A 24,023-nucleotide genomic window follows, 5' to 3' on the forward strand; every position below is an offset into this window, starting at 1 on the left:
ATGCAGCTTGCCTTTGCTTCAGAGCAGCTTGTTGTCTTTTAAAGTGAATCATGTTCACATTATCACAGTCCCAGTTTTGATTAAGCATAAGTTACAAAGCCAAATCACTATCTTTTCTCACTAGATTTAAGAAAACAATTTAACAAAGGAAAGCTTGTCTGGCCCTTCACCCTTCTTGCATCCTGAACCTACTTAACCTAGCAGAAGAAGAGGATAGAGAAATGTTAGAGGTCTTATCTTGGGGACAAACTATTTCTCAGACTTGCCTTTTTACTCTCTAAAGTAACTATTTTATGTTTAATATACCTCAGTCATTTGGACTACCTTATCCCTCCTTCTTGTAGATCTTTGGGATTTACTGAAAAAAATGGTCAACCATCCTGCCAGGATGATGTTTTTAACCTGGCAACAGCTTTCAGTATCTTTTTTTTTCCTTTTAGCTTTCCAGTGCTCCCTCGGTCTCCTTTTTTCCCTCCCACCCACCAAAAATTGTTTCCGATCTCTAATTGGCAACAAAGCCAACAACTTCAGGGTAGAATGAAGCTGAGATCTTGTCAGCTCATATGGAAAAAAACAGTGTCCTCACGATAGATGAAAAATCAGGCTCCAAAGGCAGCTTGTCTTCCCTGAACAAGAGTTTCCACTGAAACATCAATGAAGGACTGAGCACAGTGGCTCTGCTTTGTACTCCCCATCCTGCCTGGTAATGATTTAGGAGTTAGTATTTGTCATGCTTCTTTTTCTTTGCTTCTTGTTTTAGTACTTTAAAGGATGTTGAATCCTGGTTGTAATAAAAGGCAGTCTTTTGGATTGGAGGCAAAAGCAAGAGTGTGAAAAAAATTACAGCGCTAATCCATCCAGAGCTCCTTCTGATTTGCCACCTTTTGTGAACTGGGCCCTGTGGTGGAAGCTGCCCCTTCCCATGGGCCTGGCACAGCACTTGGGAAGCACAGAGCTCCTCTGCAACCAGAGGGATTGTCTGTGGAAAGTTCAGCACATGGAGAACTCTCAGCAGTGACTTTGCTCCCCACTCTTGGCTAATCTGGAGCACACAGAGATGAAATTCAGACCCCCTCAATACAAAAGAAGAAAAGATGTCCTCTCCCTTCTCAGCTAACTCATCAGAATGGGGATTTGTCATCTTCTGTCTCAATTCCAAAAACTTAATTAAACATTTGTAAAAGATAGTAAATCTTCAGTTCAAATGTTTGCTCTCTTCTCCCATCCCAGTTTGTCACCTGACTGGAAGCAGTGCAGAGCTCTCTTCCTGAATCTGCAGACAGCCTGAAGCAATAGCTCTGAGACATCTGAAATGCATTCTTCAAGTCATTGATGAGGAACTGAGACACCTACTTCCAGTCATTTTTACATCTATTTTTCAAAGTTCGATTCTCATTTGCTTTGTGTGACCCCAGGAGCTGGAGCATTAATAGAAGCACCCTGGAACCACTCATGAATTGTAAAAGTTTTCCAGTGCTGAGCGCAACCCCAAGGCCCTGCTGTGGCTCTGGATGCACAGCTGACTCATGCTGTATATGACAGGAGCAAGCACTGAGAATTCTTGATCAGGTATTTTAAAAGCACACATGGAGGCAGCAGCTGCTGTTAGTGGAGAGGAAATACAGGATCTTAAAAAAAGGATATATGTCTTTTTTCTTCCTAGTGGTTCTTGTGCTGATTTCCTTGCAGGGTAGAGCTGGCCTCGTTCCATCCTGTTTCTGTCTGGATTTCAAACCTCCTACACACCACATCTCCACTTCCAGCAATGCTAGATCTCCTCAAAATGGAGCCAAAGCCTTTCACTCAGATTATGGGAGTGTTCCCGTTCAAATGCACAGAAATTTAAACATGAATGTTGCAACAAGGAAGAATATCTCCACTCCCAAACATAATGGCATGGCGCATATAAAGGACTAAACTTTACCTCCATACCTGCACTACAGCTCACAGTTCTTCCTCCTTTCCTACACAATCAGCAGCTCACATACTCCTGGTTGTGATGATTTTTCTGTCTGTAGAGCTCAGCTACTCTCTGAGTATCTTTCTCCATCAATTGGATGTCCTTCTACTTTTCCCTGATGACAGCTTTGCCGTTGTCTCCTCCCACGATGTTTGGCAAAATAATCACTGGAGAATCTGTTTGCAAATGGTTAGTGCCACTTGAAGCTCACAGTAATCATAAATGCTACTAATTAGCTGCAGTGCAAGTTAAATCGTTGATCATTGCCTTTCAGCAAATCAAAGACACAATTCCAATTAACAATAATAATTCAAAACAATTAAGCAGTTACTGCTGGAGTTATTTTTGTCCAAATTGCAGTGAAATGAACCTTCTCCCCAGCAGGGCTTTAGCTCCCGGGTAAAGGCTTTCCTGGGGAAAAAAAAAAGTAAATAATAACAACCGTATAAAGAGAAAAATCAATAAAAGATCATTTGCAACTTGTAAAAGGTTTGCAGATCTGAGCAGGCATACTAGATTGTATTTAATAAAGCTTCAATAAATTGTGTGTTTAAAAGGTAGAATTTGGAACAACCTGGATTGAGGTTTTCAGAACCATCTAAGGGGACTTAGATTAGAACAAGCTGAATGTTTAAAAACAGAGTGCCTTCTCTCTCTCTCCTTGTGCTGTATTATTTTTTTGGCAGAAATTCCCAACTGAATCGTTTTAGCAAAAAAGTTACAGTTTTGCTTTTTAATATATAGAAGCTTTCAAGTTTACAAGTTTTCTTAGTTTCATTATAAGATCAGAAATTTTCTAGTGACAGAATGGAGACAGAAAGGGGCCAGGAGGGGTGTAGACACTATTTTCCAACTGGCTGCAATTCTGTTTCACCTCTACCATTCACTTCTAAAGAAGATCCCTTTTGTATGTGCTAGATTGCTTTGAAACCTTTGCAATTCTTCCTTTGTACTTGCCTCAGAAGCAGCTGAGCGAGGCTTGGCAGGAGGGATAAGACCAATTTGCACTTTTCTTCGTTTCTGATTTTCCTGGATTTAGATTTGTGATCTGAATGTTGTAGCAGCTGGAGGCACCAGCCTTTGTCACTGTAGCTTTGGTCATTCTGTCTGAACACTGCCTCCTAAACCGTCTTTTCTAGAAATTGGTTAAAGATGGTGGATTTTTGTCATACTGCAAACAACTGTCTTTGCTATTTGCAAAAATACATATGCAGAAAAAAACTGCACTGTGACTTATTTCTAGGGATAAGGCTGTAAACCTAGAAAGCTTCTAGGATCCAGGAGGTGCTGGAAGTTTTCATTTGGCTGGGGAATTTGTTTGGCTGTGAAAGGTCACAGTTATTATACTTTAAGTCCTTGACCTTCTGTTTTATGAAGAAGCCATTTAAGATTTTATAGAGAAGTCACTGAAGCATGGTAGTTAGAAGAGGAGCACGCCATCCTCCATCATCCCTCCCACCCTGGTTCCTGAAATGGAAAGTGTAGAAATCCATCTGGCTCCTCAGGGAAAGGGTACTGGGCTGAAACATCTCAACTGGGAAGCCTGCTCCTCCTTAACTGGAGGCATCACAAAAACTGGAATGCACCAGTTCCCTTGATCAGTTCTTCTTTCCAGTTTGTCATTAATATATGGGTGTTCTTTCACCTCACAATTTTCTGGCTTTCATCTTGATTCAGTGGGTCTTTCATTTCCAGACAAGAGTTCTTATGGACCCAGTATTGTGTCTTTGTGCAAGTGATCTCACATGACCACTGTTTAATCTCTTTTTCATAGGTATAATAGCCTTGACAGACACAGTGCTTGCCTTAAGGAATCCGCTTTCCAGCTCTCTGACTGCTTTTATTTGTTTTTCTTGCGCCTGGCCTGCCACTTTCTTATTGCACTTAGTGGAGTGCTGTTCCATGGCTGTTCACTGCTCAGGGACCTTGCAGGCTTTGACCTAGTGGGTTGGTGAATCATATCTCAGCGGTATGACTTGTGTCTGGCATGTGTGCTCCTTGAACAAAAGAGAGAAGCCTTGATACTGGAGTGTGAGATATGGACCTAAATGCAGAGGGGCGCGTGGTGATAAATTGTAAAAGTCCGGTCATAGAAGAAGTCCCTGTGAGACCCGTGCTAGTTCACCAAGAACTCCCCCCTTCTCCGCACCTCCCTAGCATTTTTGCCTAAGGCTGTTTTTCATAAGTTGAAAGAGATGAAGACCTTGTCATGTTATTAGCAACATTGTTACCAAAAACAATTTTAAAATAGCTTCTCTATAAAAATGCATGGTCCCAGAGGAACTGAAAGGAGGGAGGATGAAATAAAGGAGAACGTCACACTTCCTGGAGGTGACTGCATTTTTTATGAGTGGATTAGCTGATACAAAATCCTTTGTAGATAGCTCAATATTGCCTGTGTGTGTACTACATTGTCTCTCTGCACATATGAAGAGCAGGAGATCATGGAATGTCAAGAACTCACATTGAATCGCTCAGGAGCTCTTTGGGTAATAAGAGAAAAAGACCTGGAACAAAGCTTTCCCATCACTTTTAAAATAAATTATTCACAAATAATTGTTTTCTACTGTTTGGCTGCTCCTTTAAGGCAGATAAATACTATCTGCTGAGAAACATTTGCTGTTTCATGTCAGAGCTAATATTATCTTTGCTGTGAACTGTGGTCTAGATAGTGAGCTTTGAGGGAAGACTCAGACATTTTCATGCACTGATACTCAAAGTCCGCTTTAGGAATTTAAATTCAAATGTTATAGCAATGGACCTTTAGTGGTTGAGTCAAAAACATGGAAAGTACTAACATCACTGGAAACTGTCTCACTAACTGTGAAATTATATGAAGTGGGGAGACAAGGCTAGAAGTTACTTGAGTGTTGTACATGTCAGCAGTTACAAAATGAGGACATATTTGTAGTGTATGTGTGAGAAAGGGAAACTGCTGCACTCTGGGTATTGTGGACAGTAATGCAGCCCCCTTTCAGCCCTCCGACGGACTGCAGCAGTGCCCAGAGATGGTCAGAACATGCACACTCATGGGACAACCCCACAGCCATGACGTGGAGCAGAGAAGCAACTTCAGTCCCCAAGTCCAAGCTGCAAGAGCATATTGCAACGGATAGGGCATGCCCTGGGATTCACAGTGTATTCTTGCCCTTGCTGCAAGTCACATCACTGCTCTGGGCATATGTTTCCCTGGCTGCTAAATGAAAATAATGATGTTTCACCATGGTCTTTGAGAGGTCTGGAGGGAAAGTGCAAACCAAAGCTGTAAGAGGTGAGGTTTGCAGTGACGGTAACTGATAGATACAGGAAAAAGACTGACAGGCTTTCAGGCATGCAACCCTTGAAGTTTGTGTGAGAGGTAATATCTTTTATTAGTTCTACTGATACAGCTGGAAGAAAACAAACAAATCCTTGAATGTTTGTGTACCTGAAAGTTTGTCTTATTCCCCCCCTGCCAAATCCATCAGTTGTTCAAATAAAAAGTATTACCTCTCCCTGAAAACCTTGTCTCTTTAATATCCTAAGATCATCACAGCTGCAACACTGCTACGAGAGCTCACTATTACAATGCTAATAAATGACATCTTTGTCACCTAATGTCTATGGATGAAAGGCCAAAATTAAGGCACCAGGGAGCACCTCTTGACCCTACTACAGTTGCCACATTTCTGCTCAGCGATGGCTTTGGATACAGCTGGAAGTATGTCATGTATTGGTGTTTGAGCTGGGGGGGCCCAAAACTGCCAGTGCAGTGCTGGTTTTTCAAGATCAGGAGGCAGACAGCCTGAGCAGCCCAAGGCTGTGCTCAGATAATCACAGGCAGGGATCACTGCTTGGGCTGCTGGAGAACCAACAGTCTGGATGGGTTAATGAGCTACAGGAGCCAATGAGTCCACATCGCCTGGCAGCCATTGGGGTTGTAGCCATCAGTGAGCGGTGCTGTGTTGGTTGCAGAGCAAGCAGTCCCCTCTAGATGAGAAATCCATGAGGTGCCAACATCCAGACTCTCACTTAACTCCACTGCACCAGGTCCCACTCCATAGCCACCACTGAACATCCCTGAAATGTCTCTGCGACACACACCTCAATTTCTGGTGTACCAGCAAGTAAAATAACAATGTATTATTTTAGTAGCATAGTGCTACTAAATGTAGTGTTAGTAGCAATGTTCTTGGGCAAAGATGTGTTTGAGCAAAGCCACATTTGGCTATTTCTGTCCACTTAGTGATGCTGTGATGGCTTTATGGAATATAGGACGGTCTCGCTGGCTCATGTGCTGAGGACTTCTGCCCTCAGAGGTTTGCTCTGGATAAGTCATCTTGGCCTCTCACCACCACGTGTATCAGGCATGTTGCCAACTTAAATGCAAGATCAGAATCAGCGATCTGGTTTGATAGTGGGAGCAACTCCTGAAACCCTGTTGTGACCCAGCCACTCCCCGGCCACACCTGCCATCCCGCAGCCAATAGCTGGTACTGTCCAGATCCAGTCTGGGATCATTTTAGATGAATTGGGTTTCTGGCATACCTGACTCACAGCTTGGCTCACGGGCCATGTGTGTTTCCAGAGGCTTTGCAGGATGCCCAAGGGTATATGCTTTTCTTTTTTCTCAAAACCACAACCTGGGCAGGAGTCCATACAATCAAATCCTGCCCCATGTTCACACAGCTCTAAAGCAAAACATGGCAGAGGTACGTCATAGCAACATTTTGGGACGAATATGAAGAATATTCATATTTGTGAAGAATATGGTATGCCATAAATCAGGAACTGAGGAAGGAAGCCAAGATTTTGCCAAGACAGCAGGACAAGGATTTAACTTCCTGTAAATTAAGTTCCCTTTAAATAATCCCGAGCAGACAAGACCTGCATAGCATCTCATATGAAGGACATTTCCAGCATCTCATTGCCTCCTGAAACTGTTCCTGATTTGAGTAACTACCACCACTCTCTAAAGTGCCAAGCCCCTCAGCACCCTACCTGGAAATTGGTGTGCCGCTAACTTGGTTATCTCAATCAGTGGCATATGCTGCCAGTTCATTCTGCGATTGCCATAAAAGCTGATACTGGTGTTATGCTCTCACTCGAGGTGAAACAGCACGGCACGTGTTCCCAAATAAGTCCTTGTAGTGAAGTTGCTATATAGCGAATATACTGATTCATCTGAGAGCCTATGCTAATGAGACCAGTGCAAAGTCATCTGGAATCCCAGAGGGTCTGCCATTCTACTTCAATATGTACCACTTTAATATTAGGGAAGGAAAGATTTTGCTAGCAGAGGTAAGCATGAATAATGTATTGCTGTGGATAATGGTAAATAGTCATTACATATTCTTCCTTTCCTTTAGATGTACTGTGTATATGTTAAAGACAGTCTTTGTTCAGAGGAAAGGATTATTTTAAACAGGGAGGTGATGCCCAGTGTCTTGCAAATTATAGTCATGTGAATGTGGCAGATGGTACCATGGTGCATGACAGTTGCCTATGACATCAAATCAGTTACTCAGGTCAAGAAGGCCAATATTTGCTGGATGTGTTTGTGTTTGCAAGGTATAAACAAAACACAGGAGGCCTGTTTGCATGTAAGAAATCTGTGAAGGATCTTGTGTAAAGACCCCCAGTCCACTCTCTTTGAAAATGCTGAAGTAGCTATTAAAGTAGAGAGCTTTGGGAACACATCTGCTATTCCCAGGCAGCTGCAGAGATCTGCTTTCCATGGAGCTCAGCTTCACAGCAAACTCTCCACTGAAAAGCCTATAACTCCTGGTGAGAGTAGCGCTGGACTAAAATGGGGTCAACGGAGGGACTGAAGGAGAATTCTGAAGGAGTCATCTTGTGGAGCACAGATATTCCTTGTGCTCATCTACGACTGTCTGTGAGGTCAGTGTCTGCACTGGCACAACCACTCTCCAGTCAGAGCCAAAAGGAATGTATCCAAGTCCTAGCAATATCACAGCAAGGTCACTGCTGTGTACAGATGATCAGACATGGCTAACTGGAGATTGTTCAACAGCCGGTCTGAATGGAGGTTGCTATTAGTTAGGAGTCACTTGAGGATATATGGATAGAGTCCTGCACTGACATGACAACTGACTGGAAATCTCTCCACAACTGATGTAAGCTTAGCTGCTGGGAACTTGTCACTTAAAAAAAAAATCTGTCCCCACTTCTGATTAATGCACAGCTAGAAATCTGCTCCTTAAAGTCTCTGTGCTTCCGTGCCCATCTGCAAATAGGGAAATATTCCCTACACATTTTCTCTTACCTACATCGTTAAGTGGGTCAAGGATGTCCTCTCGTTGTAGCCAAATTCTTTATTAGTCACTGTGGTGGGAAAGGCTGGGCTTCTCAAGAAACGTCACCTGGACACAGGTCCCACAGCAGGGCTGGGGAGCTGCGTGTCCGCTGTTTCAGTCCTAGGCGGTATGCAGTGATCTGCTTGAACTCTTGTGTGGTATCATTGAAATACTGAATTATTCAGCCCCATGGGCCAAGGGTTAATCATAACCAGAATGCTGCTGGCACCCTGATAATATCTTACAATCTCTGTGATAGAATAGTGTTTGTGGCATGGTTCATTGCCTTGTCACAACCACAGATGCATTCCTTTGTACTTGCTCCTGCACCGACCAGGGCAGATTTCTGTAACAGCCATGATTCCTGGCTGGCTGAGGACACTTCGGCACTGGCTTGAGGAACAAAGCAAGGTGTATGACCTGTACTGATTCCATCAGATCCATCTGTCCCATTCTACACTTAATTTAGATGCAGTCTCGGCTTGAACCTGTCTGCGGAATATGCTTTGCAGCAAACTGGGCAGCCCAGGGTTTGAAAACAGGCTGTGTGAGCAGCCTAGTCCTTCTGCGTGCTCTTCAGAGCTGCTGAGTGAGAAGTTACAGATCTCTGCCCTTCTCCACCTGTTCACTGCTGTGTCCCTTGCCAGAGGTTAGCACTTCTTCTGATCTGCCAGCTAGAATTGTTCACTAGCCCAATTCTATCAAAATGATCTGGATTAGCTTAAAACATTGCTAATAGTAGGTTTTTGTTTGTTGAATTTTTTAAACCCATTTTGACAGAACCAGGTTAGACAGCAACTATATGATCAATTATGCCAGCTGATGTCAGAGGCTGGTAAGCTCTTAACCTACCTCAGCTGAACCCAGAACAGCATATATGACAACAGCCCACAGAGTGTACTATCTGTCTGTGTCTCTGATGGCAACCGGTCCTCTTTCAAGCAAATATGGCACGGAGATAAGCAGATGTGTTAGGCCCTAGCTGACATCCTCCTTGAGGAAGACTGCTGGGGAGCTGTGTTTGGAGGGAGAGCAGGTTGATGGGGGAGAAAGAGCCATCTGGGAGAATTCAGGCCTGCTTTGTGCTGGGGTTGGAGCTCTGACATCATCACAACCTGCTTTGCTATAACTTGTCTTTGTGCAGGATATGTCTCCTGTGTTTGCCCTCTTGGGGCAGACAGGATGTCTCTGGCCCTGTCCACACAGACAGAATAATACGGAGAAAGGAAGGGGCATACCCAGTGGCATGGAGATGTGCAGTGGCTTTAAAGCTGAAAGGAGACCCACATTCTCTGTGGAGGACATTAAAAGTCTGAGTTGAAGTGCCTTTGTTCAGCTGTGCTTTTCTGCTTAGAAAATTAGCCTGACAGGAGAAGCGCAATCACAAGGGAAGAGCTGGATGTAGGACAAAACATCCACTTGGAAGAGCTGAATTCTTCCTAAAAGGTCAGTGGAATTAGCTTTTTACTCTTGAGAAGCACTGATGCATCACAGGTGAAAGCCTGCTGCAATATGTCAGAGTGGGAACGGAGGAAATTTGGGTATTATTTGTGGAGGGGATTTCTGGTTCATTAAATACTTGAGGAAACTTCTGAAAGAGAAATACACCATCCTCTAAGATGTCTCTTATTGAACAATTTGATCTGGAAGGTACCCACACTCCAGAGTTATGATCAAAACCAGACTTCAGTTATTAAATTCCTACTTTTAGGCACTTTTTAAGTGCCTTCAGTTATTAGATTCCCAGCCTGAGGCACTCAAGGGTTGAATTTTCTGCAGTAAGTTTTATAGCTCTGAAGGACCTGGTTCAAGAAGTTTAAAGATGAGAACCAAGGGGCAAGTTTTGTTGCTGAACAACCTTCCTCTCTGATGTTTAAGATATATGTTCTTGAAGGGAACTTTGTAAGCAGGTACAGTGCTCAGCATGAATTTGCGCCTATGTTGGAGCTCAAGACCGTTATCTACTAGGATGTCTGCCCCCAGGGCTGCTAAGCTACATGTTCTAAAACTTCAGGTTTGGGCAGTGGACTAAGACCTGGTTTCCCAGTCTCCAGCCCTTGGCCTGATCCACCAAGACTACCAGAGATTTGCATTGAAACTTTTCATTCAATGAACTTGTGAAGTTGCATTTCTTCCCTTTATTTTGCTGCAACGTTTCTTAGTGTATTTTCTCTCCACTCACCCTTTGCTCAGGTAAGGCTGGATTTGGTGTTATGAGGAATGTAGCAGGGCTGGGAAGGTGGGACACTAAATAAATAATTTCAACAAGATGTTTCTCCTCCCCTGTGGAGCTGTTAATAAGCCTTCCTCTATGAAGCTGTGCCACGTTTGTTTGCCTCGTCCAAGCCCAAGCAGAGAGAATCCAACTCCTTTGGCTTGTTTAATCACTTTCATTGTCCAGCTGCTGCTCCCAAAGTCTCTGATGCAGAGTTTCTGGAGCACAAGGAATACAGACAATTTCAAACAGCTAAAAAAGGAGAGAAAAAAGAGGCATGGTGGCAAAATTCAGAGCAACAAAGAAGCAGAATCTCCTCTGCTGGCACTGTTCATCTGTATGTTTGAGATTACTTTGAGACTGGTGAATCTGAAATTCCTCATTAGAAGCCAATGCTAGATATAGGAGGCTGTGCTTCTCATCTGTATATGAGGAAATCATTCCAACCATGACCTCCCTCTGTCCACTTGATACAACATTTACTTCAATCAAAGAGGGAATTAAACTCCTGAGATGAGAAATCCCTGTGGTTCATGTCCTGAACGTAGTGCAGCAAAAGTTCTTAAGTAATAAAATGGCAGAACTTGCAGTTATTGCTGGAACCAGACAACGCCTAAGGCATAAATACAAGGGAATAACTTTTGTCAAGGATGTTCTGCTTGCCCTAAAGCACACCGCAGAAGCCTAAGCATGTACAGCCCCGGCATGCCAATCAGGACTCTACTAAATGTAGTTGATAAATGGTAGGGGAAAACATAATGGTGAACATAAGAGTGAACCAAGATACTGGGACTGCAGAGAGGTTAAGTTGGTACAGCTTTTTCCCATTCATTAGCTCGAATGCTGATCCAAACACAGAGCGAGCACACCTACAGAAAATGACAGAGGAACCAGAAGGAAAACTGTCAATAGTAGTTTTTTTCATCAGAAGCTGCCATTTTGTTGAAATAAAAGCTGTTCAGGAGAACACGTCAATAGTGGTTGAGTAATCCTGTATTTTGTTTGATCCCAACAAAATGGATATGATACGATCTGTGTAGTGCATTCAGATTAAAATGGTGCTGCAGTATGTGCATGAAACTGCCAGCACCATCCATATGAAATGGCTTGATGACTGCACATGGAAGAAAACAAGCCATTTATTTTCTTCATTAGAAAATGCTAGTTTTCCCTTGGGTTTGAGATGTAAGTGGGGTTTAAAGGACTGGCATGTCCTGCAAAACAGAAATTTGGTTTCTGATGAGTTTAAAGATGTAGCTTGAGAGGGGAAAGTCTAGGGCTGTCTCTGAGGCCCAGAGAACTTGATGAGAAGTCAAGAGAACATGAGGCTGCTCAGCACTTCTTGGACATAAAGCATTTCAGATCTCTGGACACTTTAGAAAGGGCTAGTCTCTGTCCCTGATCTAAAAGGAAAGAGGCAGTGACATATCCACTATAAAGCAACTTTCAGGCATCTGGAATCCTTGCACTGTCCTGCAGAGTGCTCCTTGGCATATACAGCAATTCCAGTGGTAAGCACAGCAGCATTTGCATTCAGATCTATGTAAGGACTTGAATTAAAGAAAAAAAACCCACACATTTCTTATCCCATTCAATTTTATTATCTGAGATTTCCAAGAAAAAAATCAACTACCACTGAAGTGGGCAACACCGTGCAATTACAGCCTCTCAAAAATTAACTTTTCTCTATAGTCTTGCTTCCACCAATAAGCCCCACGATTTCTTCTGTCTGATATTCTGGTATAGTGTCAACTCATGAACTCCCATTTTGCTATGGGTAAAGTGGATTACTTTTAAGTGGATCAGTCCAACACATTTATCATTTGATGTTTTTTTCCAGTCCACACAGGCAGGAATAAATGTCTGGGTCATCAATCCCTTGCTCCACATTCAAGGCATGGTTGCATTTGTACAGTTTTCTCTTGCAGTCAGGTTTTCAGCATCAGAAAATGTTGCTTGTTGTCTCTCAGGCTGTTGTGACTGTGTCAGAGACTTTCCACGCCCTGGCTAATTATGCTGTGTATGCCACCGGAACGGGAGAGCTCCTTTGGATGCCATCTGCTGATCAGCTTATGCCTTGAAGTGGAAAAATTGGGTGCCCTAGTAATTATGATCCTAACTCCTGTCATTGCACATGCTCTGCTTGTTTTCTGTAAATGGCTGATCCTTTCTGAGTCTGCATAAATATGTTGGTTGTTTCCTTCTCCTCCACCCCAAGGGAAGGGATTTTATGCTGCCTCTGGAGGTTTCCCACGATTTCCTGGCTGTTGAATCAGGGTCATGTTTCAGATCACAGGGTTTCAGTTTCTGTTGTTTCTGGTTAACAATATGTTTGTCTTTCCCCTGGCAAGCTTGGTCTTAAAGGGACAGGCTGGAAAGTGTCTGAGCTCCTTCATTAAAATTGCTTTTGTACCAAAAGCTACAGGCCATGGTATACCTGCATGTTCCCTAGCTCCACTCTTTTGCCTTCCACTTGCTATGCTAGGTGTGGGAGAGCTAGTGCCATGTTCTGTGTCTTCTTTATTTCACCTGCATGAGGGGAGTATTACATGGCACACAGCACCCTGTGGTGACAATCAGCACAGAGGGATCCTAAAGCATCCCTAAGAATTATGGATAAGAACCACCAAAGGTGGTTCAAGTTGGCTGGAATCACAGTTAAACTCTAGGTCAGGCTCCGCTCACCAGTGCTGCTACCCTGGCTCTGCAAAGAAACATCCTTTGGGCTCAGGTCTGCAGTCTGTTCCTCCTTTCCTCTCCCATTCTCTTAAGCTCAGAAATCCCCAGAAGCACCTGTGTGTCCTTCTCAGAGTATCTTTCTACAACCACATGTTATTTCCTCATTAACATTGCTGGAAGCACATACGAGTCCTTTCCACCCTGTAGTCTCAACATGGAGCTTCCTGTGATCCTCTCAGGTAACATACATGCTAGTATGAAGCAGAGTACCTATAAAAACCAGAGGACCAGAGCCAGCCTTGAGAGACAACCTAGTGGGCAAAATACCACAAAAAGATACGGCTTTTACACCATGGAAATTGTCTTATCTCTTGTATTACACCTTTAAAACTGAGCTACAATACAAATGGGTCAGTGGTCTAGACAAGTTGTTTATATTTAGTGTCCTTTGACCTGGTCACCAGCACTCTGCCTGCTCATCTATCTCCTCTGGCACTGTCCCCCTTCCAAAACCACTCAGAAACTTCCAACAGCCACTTTTATTTCAGTGATCAATCTGCAGAAGTTTCCTTCCCTCATTTCTGCCTAGTCCTTCGTTGTCCTGGCTTCATCCTGAAGCTCAACACAGGCAGTACGTAGCTGGGACAGAAGGCTCATATCTCACTGATATATGGAGATGGTAACAGGTATTTAAGCTCACTGAAATGAGCCAATTACTGGCTTCCTAATGAGGTGCATGGCCACTTGCTTCCTTTCCTGGAGTGTCTTGAGCTATCCAGCTGTAAAATCATACCATTGTTCCAATCAGCAAAGCTGCACTATGTCATTTGAAGAGGTTTTTATAGCTCCTTGTAAACCTGGTGTAGTTTTCTTGGTGATAATTCAGGCTCTTGGATTTATAGATGGATAGGAATGGCAAAAAATAAAAATAATCTTGACAGTGTAATTTCAGAGAGCCAATAGATTTTCAAAATGCCCTTTTTCTGGAGTGCTGTACCTGCCACACAGAGCATCTACAGTACCATGTGGAAGCAAGGCATGGGCAGCTCTGGGCTTTGGGGCAGCTCTGCAGCAACAGGAGTACAAACCTTACAGCATCCAGAGCTGGAAGAATTGGTGTCTATTGTGTGAGCTTTAAAGCCTGGCCCTATTAGTCCAGGCTGCAGCAGCTTCTTTGGTCTCTGCTGGTTCCAGTGTGAGGCAGACAAGACACCTTTCTGCATTGAAAGGGTTAAATCCCTGACAATCCCTGACTAAGATACATAGACTTGCATTTTTTTAGTTTCACTTGCATCCTTGTTCTCTTTTGTTTTCTTCCCCTGCAAAGATAGTTTTAGTTACCTGCTGAGCAGAGTTGATGATAGGATATTTCCTGTAACTTCTTACCTGATAGACTAAACAGGCCTTGAGCAAGCTCGTTAGGCTTCCTAATTAAATCACTGATAACAGGAACTCAGGACGTTTGTGCCGAAGATAAGCACCAAAGAACTAGCTTAAATCGACCCCCTTGTAACATTCCAAGGCCGAAGGACTGATGAGCTAATTCAATGACTATATATGGACAAAGGAAGCCCAAAGTTCAACTCATGGACAACGTGAGGAAGACTATGGAAGACCACCGGGGGGGTGAAAAGACCCTAACCCTAATTTTACTGCGCATGCTTGGGCTATGTAAATGAATTCCGGGAACTCATCACCATACAACTGCCCTTTTCAGGAAATCTGATTAATATGTATGATTTTTCTGTATATGAACTGATGTGTTGTGCTAACCTGGCAGAGCACTTGTGGCGGAACGATCCCCAGTGCTGCCCACCGCTGCAATAAAGAATACCTGCTTAATAGTCATCCCGACTATTGAGTCCTGATTTCGGCTTTTCACGGCAACAGCATGACAGCCATGGGGGCAGCCTGTATAACTCATTTATAATTGTCCCACAGGGGTAATGCAGCCAGCACTCTGCTCTCATACTCTGTCATGTATTCAGATGCACATGTTTTCTGTCAGACCTTCCACACCTGGGCCTGCTCCTCTTCACGACTGCCAAACAAATATTAAATACTGCCACTCCTTTTAGTAAATGTAAAAGCATGTAAAACTGTAGAAAAGTGCTGTCTGGATTAGCAGGTAGACCTGGACAAGCCTTATATCTTAAGGGCAGACAACTATTTATGGAGACCCAGACAGGGAAGAGGCAGCTAAGCCTGAAGTGCTATTGTTGTCCCTGTGAACCTGCACCAGAGATTGGAGCAGGCCAGAGAACCAATTATCAGTCATTTTCAAAGCAAGAACTGGAAGAGTTACCTCTCTGCAGTCAGCAGGTCACTACTTAACTTCCTCCTTGGCAACTTGTTCTTGTTTCTACTATCTGCTAAATAGCCATTACAATCCCTGTTTAAAGAAAAACATGGAATACTAGACCCAGAGCTTAGCTTTTCACCTCAGTCCTTCAAGACTGAACTTCCTTATTTTGGGAAAGACCATGATAGCCCTGGCCTCTAAAGTGCTGAATGAATTAATTTACATGCCGAAGACCGAAGAGTCTTCATTTTCGGTAATGACCCACTTGGCTGTGCTTCTTAGACATTACTTATGTATTTGAGGGCTGCTTTCTAAGGGGGCTTTCACAATAGAGGGGACTCCAGGGTTATTTAAAAGATGCAGCTTGCTTCCACAAGCCACAAACCAGTAAGGTTCTTCAAAGGACTTGTACAAAACCCCCAAATTATTCCTAAGACAGAGAAAAAATGAAGCCTGAAACAGGAGTCTGCGTGTCTGATGAGCTGGAATCTCCAAGGATGGCTTTGGTTGTGCCTGGCTTATGCATAGGACTATGCCATCAGAGGAAAGTTCAGGAAGGGATTTTTCCTTGGGAAGTAAAATTCATAGTTTCATCTATTTTCATGCAATTCCCTTTCTAATTCCAAGCTGAAACAACCAGCAATTCTAATCCTCCACAATGGGAACACAAGGAATGGCTGTACTTACAAGTGCAGGCACCACCAAGTCTACTAAAAAATGAAATGGGATTAATTTAACCATGTTATATCGTTGTATCAAATGCTCATAGCTCAGCATCATAATCACATTACCCCTGCTTAAAATGAATTGTGTGTCAGCTGAGTTGTGGTAGGTGTGAACGTTTTTCATCTGCAGCAGATACCAGGTCATACAATGCAATTTAATCCCTTTTCATTGCAAATGAAGCTAAATTGCTCCATCTTGCCTTTCCGGTGGCTTGAGAGGAGGCACACAGAACTGCTAACGCTGCTGAGCAGATGCATTGTCTCTTGCTTAGCAGCTTGGGCTTCCCTTAAGAACTGAAGTGGCCTTGATTTGCTTTATCTTAATTTGCTTTAGATAAACTCAGTCACTTCAAAAAGTTCATTTTAAATAATTGTCATAAGTGTTTTGTTGAAGACAAGCCCACAGCATATTAAATTTGCTTTTTTTTTTCTCTCTAGAATTTTTTTTCTACAATGGATCAACAAAGAGCAGACTGTTGAAAGTGGGTAGCAGAACCAATACAACCTTATTTCAAAGCTGTTTCTAATTTGTTTCCCCAGCTTCGATCCCGACAGCAGTTGGGCTCAGTAGCTGTTTACATTTAGCTCCAATAACATAAGATAATGTACTATTAACTGCTAAACTAATGATCCTAGTCCTAGCATTTTCATAGGGACCTTGCCCCATTGAGCTCACACTCCTCAGATCATTTTCTCTCTCATTAAAGTAATTAAAGTCAACGTTGTTGGAAAGGCCTTCAGGCAATCAAAGACAGAGCTGATACTAATAAGCAAAGCAACATCCACATTTATGTTTCTTTTGATCTGCAGTTTAATTGCTGGTAAGCCAGCTGCACAGTCTATCGAGGTAAGGTTTTCTGCATATGCATTTAACCTGCTTCGAGGGAAGGCGACAGGCAGCTGGAACAGAGCTGTTCCCCTCCTGCCATCGGGGTGCTTTGCTCTGGGGAGGCAATTCTGGCTGACAATGCAATGAAGATGCCCCCAGTATCCCATTTGCCTCTGGACCTTCTTGTTCCTGCACTGCAACAGCCAAGAGCTTCTGAGTGATCTTTCTTCACTGTGATAACGGATTTCATGGTGAAAAAGGCAGAAACCTAAGAGGGAATAGGGATTCTTTTAAGTATTTATGCTGCAAAGGAATTCGGTGAGCAAATTTACACTGGGTGATCAAGGACTGTGTAATGGGTGGGTGATGGGAAGAGCCTTGGTAGAGTTAGTACTAATTTAAATTCTGCTGGGGGATCTGACCTACCTTGCCCACATTTCCCCCTTTGTGAAGACCATTTTATAGGAGTTTGCTATTACAGTTCCCCTCAGATAATAACACCATACAAACATGCCACGGGGCTGCTTCCTTTTTCTACGGGTATTCCCCCCATGACTGGCTCTCTGAACATCTTTAGCTAGCAAGAAAAATAGCACTAGCCTTTAGCTACAAGCACCATCAGCTCCCGCGGGTAATGGCAGTCCTGCTGGTCCCTGCCTTTCTCACACCACAGCTACAAAGACCCTGCAGCCGGAGGACATTACTTCTGAATAACAAAAGGCTTATCGTAACCATCTCTTATCTGCAGTACAGAGGTGGAAGTGATGATTAAGTCCTGTCCTCCTTAAGCATAAAACCAAATTTTGAGGAATAACATTGATGATATTGGACAGTAGCCTCATAGCTTCCACGGGTGATCTGTCTCTTGGCTTTCTTTCAGTTGCTTACCCCATCATCACCTACTGTCTCTGCAGCACCTTGCACAGGAGGAGCCTGGTTCACAAGCATCTGGGCTGAGCTCATGACTCATTCCTATTGAATGGGATAGTCACCCTTCCTTTGTGCTAGTTCTGGTGGTGCTCATTAACTGTCTGATGGGTCAATTCAGCCAGCTGAAAACAAGCTTGTTGTTGGGTTAGTGAGATGAATCTGCTCGGGGAAGGACTGCCCTAGGCTTGGAGCTGGTTTGAGGTACGGGAGAGATGAGAGATCTGGGAGCAAAGGGAGAAGGGGAAGCAGAGACTGCTGTTAGGAGCTGTTAGATCAGCTCATGCCACCTGGTGAAGCTGAAGCTTTCAAAACCTTTAAGCGAAGTACTGCAATGCTGTATTTTCCCGTGCTGCTCTTAGAAACTGTGACTCTTCTGCTGCTTCTGGAGCTCTTCTCTCTTATCTCTTCTGTGCGTTGTTCCATGTGGAATAGCTATCATAGGCCTCAGATTTCATTTCAAACACCTCAGCCCTGGACTATCAGTTTCCTGCAGTACAGGTAAATGATTGCAGTGTGCGCTGGGGAGATTGGAAAATTAGCTTATGTCTCTATGCAGGAGCACTTGACTGATTTACCCATGCTCTTAGAGAAGTAATACCCAGGACAAAGCCAGAGGAACCAGCAGCATAAGCTACACTTGTAAATCACATACAAATCTTGCAAGACTTTTTACATAGGTTCTTAACTGCTATGGACAGAAATTTTGAAGCTTGGTGTTAGATCCTTGTCTCAGATCTTGGAAAGTGTCTAGACATTGATAGGAGTGTTGTCCTTTTGTCTGTCTTCAGTTGATCACCTTTCTGTTGAACCCGAAAGCCCAGGAGAAGCTCAGTTAATTATTTTCAATTTTTTTTGGGGGGGCAGCTGATTAAGAGTGACTGAGGCCATAATGAAAGGTGACCAGCTTTCCAAACTCTAGATGAAAACTGTTTAGTTTTATTCCCTTAGGCTGGCGAGGGAAAACTGGAATTAAAGCTGGGGGAAGAGGGAGGAACAATTAACAAAATTTCTCAAGAGGGACAATTATGGAAATAAAGCGGCTTTATTGCAGAAAATCAGTATTGCTTGTAAAACAGTTATCTAAGCAGAGCATGGTGCAGTTCATTATTTTGTGCTGTAAATCAATATCGTTTAAGGATTTTGAAGAACAGATCATCTTATTGTTGCTGTTATTCTAAAAGCAACTATTGCAGTAAAAGTACTGTTCAAAGACTGTGTTCTCAATGGATGCTGCCAGCTTAACCTGGAAGAATATAACTGACATGTCTGCAGTTTCGTGACAAAGGTTTAATTCAGCTTTACGCAGACCTGATTTCAATTTACACAGAGAAATCCTGCTCCAGACAGTTGGTATTTCTTATCGTGGGAGATTACACGTTTGCTGCGTAACTCTTTCTGAATCTTCTGCAACTGCCTGAAATCCTGGCTCAGAAACGAGCTGCTGTCTTCTATCAAACCAGAATGGACTTGATGGTGTTTATGATAAGCATCTCCAGACATCCTGAAAACACTGCTTGTTATCGCTTGTATGCAATTGGCTTTTTCAGCAGTGATGTGGAAAATAAACAGCTTCAGATCTTGCATACAGGGTAAAACACAGCAAATGTGTTGTGGCCCACCTGGTTTCAGGAATTTGAGGAAGCAGAAAAGAAAAACACTTTGGGCTTGAAAGTTTAGTCTGATGTGAACTACCCTCTTAACTCCTTGTTTGCTGTTGTGTTCTTCCACTTTGCTGTGAAAGCAGCACTTGAATACTGTGGCTTCAGGAGTATACCAGTGACTTTCCTTCTGGGAAATGGAGCCTAATTTTCCTAATAGCTGGTATTTTTTTCCTTTCTTGTTCTGATTGCTCCACAGAATCCCTTTCAGATTTTAGGAACTTGCCTTTCCAAGACGTGTGTAGAAGGAAGGTAGACTCAGCACGTTTGTGGAGGACTGAGAATTGGGATTACCGTGCTCTCCCTTTGCCATCTGTGTCACCATGGGAAAATTGCTGAAATGCTCAGTGCTTCATTTTACAAACGGAGAGTCAGTGACCCCTGCAGTAATTACTTACTGTAGGTGGAATTGGTGGATATTTGAGGTAGGTTGTACTACACGATGACACTTGATTTACACTTATTGGAGTTCCAGTTATCACTCTGCCAAACACTTTTGGGTTAAAATTGTGTATGTGCCTGCTTCCATCTGAGCTATTTTGAAGAGTTTCATTCATTTCTGAGAATGAGACATGGAGAAAATATATCATTAGGTAGCTGGAGAGGAAAGGGCGGCCACAGTGACCTTACTGCTAGCATTTATCAACTTTCAGCATGCTGTTTTGGAATATTAATGTTTCTTTAATGTACTGTTTAGTATGGAATTATCTTTGTATACGGAATGCTTTGCAGAACACATCAAAAAATACGCTATGGCTAGATGCATACAGTGTAATAGTTACCACAACAAAGTGGGAAAACTTGCCCAAGTATCACTAACTGGGCACATACTTTAGGGTTTTTCACAACCTGGTGTTCTTATACCTTCTGTGATGATTGTTTTTGGGGAAGGATATTTTATGCTTTCCATGATCCAGAAAAAATGATTAACAGCTCAGCTCCTCTGGGACTGGAGGTAGGAAGGTAAGTGGTGGATTGCAGGTTGTAAGGGGAGTTATGGGTGACTGCAAACAGTTATTGACTGAGCAAAGGCAAAGTCAGTATCTCTTTAAAGGGATGATAAATCTTGTTCATTGGAACAGAACCCTATTGTTCCATCTACTTGGTGTTACTTAATTCAAACAGTGCGTGGGGCCGGGGGGGGATTTCTATCTAACCGCACACATTCCCACCAGCATCTGGCAGGGGAGGGGAAAGAAGAAGAGATGTAGACTGTGAGGGAGGAGAGCTACTGAGCTTCTCAGCTTGTGGTAGCCAATTGGGATGTGCAGCTAGAAACAAAAAAATCCTTTTAAAAGGCCAGTGGTGCCCAGGATATTATATTGTTATAAGCAACCGGGGAAAAATAAGGCAATAGTAGAGACTGTGTCACATACGTGACTAGGTAAGATGTGTTGCTTCTTGGGGACAGAACTTGGACAGTGTTGGGTTCAATGTTTGGGTAAAAAGCAGAAGGCCAGAGTTATGCTGTACCAAAATTGCAAGGGCTACCATTTTTCTATCTTACTGGCCTCTAAGGGGTAGTGATTAGTCTGTTCAGGTCTTGTTGTGCTTCTTTCAGCCAGTCATAAAATAGACTTTCTCCTGTGATGATTGTAACAGTGCTGAGCTCTCAACATGGATGCTAAGCTCAATTAATTTGTTAAGTGCTTTGCTCTTTGGATGAAAACTGAATTTTAAGTATTGCTCTGTTGAATTCCATCTTTCTTTGCCATCCATGCTGAGGGTATCCAGATGCATTTCAGACTGATAGATTCTCAGCGTGTTTCTTGCTGTGCTGTTCTGTATGGATTATTTTTACATCCTCTTAATTCCAGCACTCCATGTGCTTCTTATACAGAGGATCTGCAAAAGCTGTAGAGACTAAGAGAGGAGATTCCTAGGGTAAATGCTGGCCTTCATTAAAGTGCCAGAGCTTCATTTCGTTTATGCAGGAATTTGAAAGTAACAGATTATAGCAGTAGGAGAGGAAGAGGTCAAGTGAATGTAGTTCAAGAGGCTGGGCTCAGGTCCTCACTGTGCAATACCTTTTGGTCCGACAGTGAACAAGTCACTGAGCCTGTAATCCTCATTATACAGAGGGGAACGTCCCACTGTTTGTTCAGGTGACGTAAAGCTTTAGATAAGTACCATATATTTGCTATTAACAGGAAATTGGTTCTTTAGTTCTTTCTGGTGTTGCCCTACAAATAGGAATAATTTCTGCTGTTTTTGTTGAGGAACGGGGCGTTGGGACTGCGACAGAGGCATGCAAACATGTAGCTGCAATAGTGATGTGAGGTAACCATCATGGCAATGGCTTCCTGTATCAGCTTACCACTTCCTCCTGATATTTCACCTGATTTTGGTGGTCTAATTATTGGATGTCTGAGACTGATGCCCTTCCTATAGGCAATGAAGAGAAATAGCCTCTTTGGCGAGCACTGTGTCATATCTACCCTGGACACCTCAGGAATACTTGTTTCTCTTCACTGACTGCAGATGGGGCCTCTGTGTCTAGCTTAGACTTAAATCCTAACAGTTGTCTTTGGGACAGGAATTTGACCTGTTGTCCCCATTAAGACTCCTACTGTTCAGGATGTTCTGGATGCACTGTTCAGGATGAAGCGGGGCCTGGCTTAGTCTTACGGCCAACCTCAGAGTTTCACAAGGACATAGAGGCTCGTGATGGTTGTAGGTAGCTGGGAACAGGAGTGCGATGCTCCTCCAGGCTTGTCTTCCCAGTGCTGGGTTATTTCATACCCATGGATGCCATAGCCAGCTTCCACTGTGCTCTCTGCATGTATTGTGTGGTGCGTTTGCTTGGCAGACCTGATACCCTGCTATGATAGTGGATTTAGTTGGTTGGAAGCTGCCAACAAGCTGTCATCCTCATACTAACAGATGTTTCCATTATTTTAAAACCCATTAGGTAGACAATTGATTGTTCTCTCTTTCCTACTGGGGCTCTGTTGGAATAGCACAAACTGGGCAAACTTTCCTGGATATATTTTCCAGCAAGTGGGGGCTTGGCAGGAAGTTCCCCACAATATGGAAAGAATCTGAATAGACTTATCTTTTGAGAACAGTGACAATGCTCAGCATCCTTGTACCAGCTGCGCCCTTCTGCTGTCTACTGGTGCTTGTTGTGCTGTAAGGCCTTAGCATCTGGCTCTTCTCTAAAGACCTGAATCCTTGGCATATCATTCGCTGGGGAGTATAGATGACCTATGTCTCTGTGTGCAGAATGGGTGGTTCCCTTAAATTTGAAATCTCTAACAGACATCAAACTGTAATAAGGTTAGGGTTAGGAAACCAAATCTAGGTAATGGTGCTTTGCTTCCATAAGTTCTGCCATGCTGGACTTGCTGTCCAGCAAGACTGGGAACTGACAAATTTACATAAGGTCTCAATCTGCTTCACTGGACACAAATAGGAGAGAAATTCCCCCAAGTTTAGATGTCTGAGTTGTCATCTGGGCATTTCCTTTCACACAATCTCAGAATCTCTTAATTGCCATGGAGGGAATAGGTATGTTAGTTTGCAGCTCATGTGACCCACTGCAGCATGAGCTGAGCTGCGCCTTACAAGTGCATTTCTATTCAGTGACTAAGGATCATTGTGGATGCATAAAATTAAGTGAGATCACCCCTGCCCTAAGGGTAGCAAGCAATCATTACCTGACATCTTGCATGTTCTCTCCCATTCCCAGGAGCAATTTATAACCATCGCTCTAATTCTGCTCGCTGCTGAGTGACTCCACTGATATCATTAGAAAAGATGTGTGGAAAATCTCATCCTTTGGGACCTTGTTTCTTTCTGCCTCTGAAGAGATGCAAACAGTGGAAATAAAGAGTAATAGATGTAGATATCAGAATTACAATGCAGTTATTAAAGACCAGAATCTTGCCAGGGGTATGTTTTTTTGTATAGAAATTAAGATGATCACAGGAACACCAAGTTAAATGGAACAGTCGTGAATGAAATCTCACAAAAGGAAGACATCTGTATTTCTACACCTCCTCAGGGAAGTAAAGAATTATGAGAATAGATAATCCGCTACCCTAATTTCTGTATTGCTTCCTTCACACCATTCCACTGTATTAACTATGTTGTCTGCCCAGGAAAGACAATAAATATTCTCTTTGAAATAAAAAATACTGCCAAAACAGTGGTGATGTCTTAGGTTTCTGAGGTGCCCTGGGTGACTGAGGGAGAGATTGCATTTGAAAGGTGCAAAGGGAGGCAGCATAGAAAGCATTGATGAGCGCTGCTGATTCTGTCGTGCAAATGGGCTCAAAGGACCCTTTGGTCATGACTGAAGGAATTGGCAGCTTGCTTCATAATTCTTCCTTATTCTTGGACAGCAGAGTTTGTTTTTATCTCATGCTCTAGTCTGTCGTCTGTCTTCACCAACTGCTGACTGTCTTCGGCATCAGGGAGTTATAGT

At 43.1% G+C, this 24,023-nt stretch overlaps 1 protein-coding gene and 1 long non-coding RNA gene across 3 annotated transcripts in view; both read left to right on the forward strand.

Moving 5' to 3' along the window:
- Window positions 1-24,023, forward strand: part of ASIC2 (acid sensing ion channel subunit 2) — a 515,886-nt gene that overhangs the window by 131,432 nt on the left and 360,431 nt on the right. The window lies entirely within an intron of this gene.
- Window positions 18,069-24,023, forward strand: part of LOC140662328 (uncharacterized) — a 116,017-nt gene continuing 110,062 nt past the window's right edge. Inside the window, exons 1-2 of the long non-coding RNA XR_012046057.1 lie at window positions 18,069-18,434; window positions 19,794-20,019. This is a non-coding gene — a long non-coding RNA (uncharacterized lncRNA). The remainder of the gene's footprint in view (window positions 18,435-19,793; window positions 20,020-24,023) is intronic.

Source organism: Ciconia boyciana, chromosome 22, assembly GCF_034638445.1.
Source record: "Ciconia boyciana chromosome 22, ASM3463844v1, whole genome shotgun sequence".
Lineage (NCBI taxonomy): Eukaryota > Metazoa > Chordata > Aves > Ciconiiformes > Ciconiidae > Ciconia > Ciconia boyciana.